The sequence below is a fragment of the Pleurodeles waltl genome, chromosome 12, assembly GCF_031143425.1.
Source record: "Pleurodeles waltl isolate 20211129_DDA chromosome 12, aPleWal1.hap1.20221129, whole genome shotgun sequence".
Classification (NCBI taxonomy): Eukaryota; Metazoa; Chordata; class Amphibia; order Caudata; family Salamandridae; genus Pleurodeles; species Pleurodeles waltl.
In genome coordinates this window covers 362,237,385-362,240,876 of record NC_090451.1, presented here as the reverse complement: position 1 = coordinate 362,240,876, position 3,492 = coordinate 362,237,385, and positions in this window count along the sequence as shown.

The window sequence follows — 3,492 nt, the reverse complement described above, 5'->3', positions numbered from 1 at the left end:
CTGCCAAATATCACAATAAGTCAACGTCATTGAAAAATTATAGCAAAAAAATGGTCCTTCATTCTAAACAGAGCAAACCTGCACTCAGTCCTAAGGAGTCTTAATGAACACCACATCATACATTCCAGTAGCGGAAATTCATCCATAATTGTGCTATAAAATGTATCCTGATCTCAAAGACTGGATGGCGAGCCCCACTGACAAGGATTCTGCATTGCTTGAATTTTCCCACCCACAGGATTTCCAAACTCAAGTTGGGAAAAGGTTGCTGAAACCCTCAGTTTGAATTTGCTCAGCCGCTGAAGGCAATATGGTGGTATGAGCAGCCAGACACTGTGAATGTGGACTGGATAAAGTGGCAGACTGGTCAATGGGCTCCCAGATGAGGGGTGCGAAATGACAGGTGTCACACTTCAGGCTGAGAAGGCCATGCTCTTCATGAGATCAGACACCCACTTTTTCCCGAAAATCACATTTGTTCCGATACAGGATTCCTGACGGAGTTTTAATAAACACCGATATCTGCAACCTGGTCACTTTGTTGCTATTCGCAAGTTGGAAACACTTTTGCAAATATTCTTGCGGATAGATTTTTCTTTTAAACCCTGAGATTATGTGAACATCTGTTATCTATGTTTCTGGCAGGGCATTAATTTTTCAAGTGGAATTTTTTTGTTGAATTTCACTGAAGGAGTAGGCCTCTGCGGGAGGTTCGGCGCAGGGCAAAGCTCACTAGGCTCAGTTTATCAATATAAGCAACAAGTCAGATTGCTAATGACAAGTCCAGCATCTGCATGATGATGAAAGGGTCCCAATCATTTCAGAATCTCTTTTAGGGGGGGGGGAGCGGCGGGGTCCTTAACCACTTCGCTGCCAGGCCTTTCACCCCTCCTCTGCCAAGCCTTTTTTTGGCTATTTGGGGTAGTTTGCGCTTAGGCCCTCATTACTTTTTGTCCACATAAGCTATCCACACCAAATTTTAGTCCTTTTTTTCAAACATCCTAGGGATTCTAAAGGTACCCAGAGTTTGTGGGTCCCCCTGGAAGAGACCAAGAAATTAGCCAAAATACAGGTAAAATTTGCTTGTTTTTTCAGAAAAATGGGAAAAAACAGCTGCAGAAGAAAGCCGGTGTTTTTTTCCCTGTAAATAGCATCAACACAGGGTTTGCGGTGCTAAAACCACCATCTTTCAGGAACAGGCAGACTTGAATCAGAAAAACACATTTTTGAACACAATTTTGGCATTTTACTGGGACATACTTAATTTTTCCTATTTTTGTGCTTTCAGCCTCTTTCCAGTTAGTGACAGAAAATGGTGTGAAACCAATGGTGAATCCCAGTCAACTAAACATTTCTGAAAAGTAGACAAAATTCTGAAATCAGCAAGGGGTCATTTAGGTAGATCCTACAAGGTTTTACTACAGGAAATAATAGCTGAAATAAAAATAAAATTGAAATTGAGCTGAAAAAAACAGCCATTTCTGTCAAAGTTTTCTTATGTAACTTTTTCCTGTTATGGCTGATTTTTTAAAGCAATATACCGTTACATCTGCTGGAATCTTCTGGTTGTGGGGATATATAGGGCTTGTAGGTTCATTAAGAACCCAAGGTACCAAGAGCCAATAAATAAGTTGTACCTTGCAATGGGTTTTCATTGTATACTGGGTATACAGCAATTCATTTGGTGAAACATAAAGAGTGAAAAATAGGTACCAAGGAAACCTTTGTATTTCCAAAATGGGCACAAGACAAGGTGTTGAGAAGCAGTGGTTATTTGCACATCTCTGAATTCCGGGGTCCCCATATTAGAATGTGAATTACAGGGCATTTCTCAAATAGACTTCTTTTTCACACACTGTCTAACATTTGGAAGGAAAAAATATAGAGAAAGACAAGGGCCAATAACACATGTTCTTCTATTCTGTGTACCCCCAAGTCTCCCGATAAAAATGGTACCTCACTTGTGTGGGTAGGCATAGTGTACGAGATGGGAAATGTAACATGGATACATCACATTTTTACATTGAAATCTGACGTGTTTTTTGGAAAGAGCCTAGCTGTGGATTTCGGCCTCTAGCTCATCCGTCACCTAGGAAAATGTTCTGAGTTATGGTGTACTGCTTTAGGTTTGATCGAATGCTGGTGCCCTGACATTCCAAGGGAGATGGTTGGTGTCGCTCTTGGGCATGGCAGGACGCCGAGTCGTGTCGTAATGAATAAACTTCATGTAAAGCTTACCGAAGTATCCGGCTTTGCTTCACTGCATTTTGGCGACAAGGCAATTTCTTGGAGACACAACCCAACTCGATGAACGTGCACTCCTTGCTGTGTCTGATTCCGGCGCTCTTGCTGATGCAGTGAAGGCCCGACTTAGATGCTGCTGCCGGAGCCGGAGGGAGCTGCTCACGGATCCTGAGCAGGCGTGGTTTTCGGGGAGGAGCTTGTTCTCCTGATCGACGTGGGAGTAGCAAGAGGCAGTACTCCACTGTTGCCCAGCACAGTGATTGGAGGTGGGGGTGTGTGCTAGGCGTGGCTTTCCGAAGAGACGATCCCAGGCATATGTAGAGCATTTGTAACGCTCTATTGTGCAGTGCAGATGCTGTGTGTATCGCATCTTGTGTCGGTTTGGGGCAGCTTGAACTTTGTCAATTGCTGCAACTTCTGCTGAGGCTGACGAGGATTTGAACACATATTTGCAGGTCACCCAAGGATTCCTACATTAGTGTTTTTGTTTTCAGTGTTTCCAGCGTGCCTCAACCTTCTGATTTTCATCAGTGGCTGTACACTACGATTTCTTAACGGTTCTGTCCATATACTTACAGTGTCTTCTGTGGACATATTTGAGTTCAATTTATCTGAGAGTACTACGGTAATGGCAAACCATAGTAACATTTCTCCACCACCTCTATTTTTACCTCTTCCAGGGTCACCTGCTGTGCCCTGGGAAGATTGGATAGAAATGCTTGAAAACTATATAGTAGCTTTAGATGGACAAGGTTTTACTTCTCAAAGGAAGAAAGCCATATTATTGAGCAATTTGGGGTGTGAGGGTCAGCGGATTTTTAAATATTTACCAACAGCGCTCGGTGCAAATGGTCAACCGATGGATGATGTGTTTAAAGAAGCTATAAAGAGGTTGGAGACTAGGTTTGCCAAGGAAACCAATTTGGTTCTTGCGAGATATAAGTTTTACACTCAGCCTCAAGATCACCATGAAACTATTGATGAATTTGTTTCTAAGTTAAGGGAGTTGTCAGTCAAATGTAGGTTTGGGTCTATGACTGAAGAGTTGATACGAGATCAACTCATAGTCCAATGTCGTGAGATGAAAATACAAGAGAGACTTTGGGCTGCAAAAGATCCTAGCTTACAGGAGGTGATCGAAATGGCAAAAGTTATTGAAGAATCGCAGCAGTGCATGAAAGAACTAGAGAAGAAACACAAATCTGCTGATGTAATGGTATTATCTACTGATACTATGGGTACTCAGCA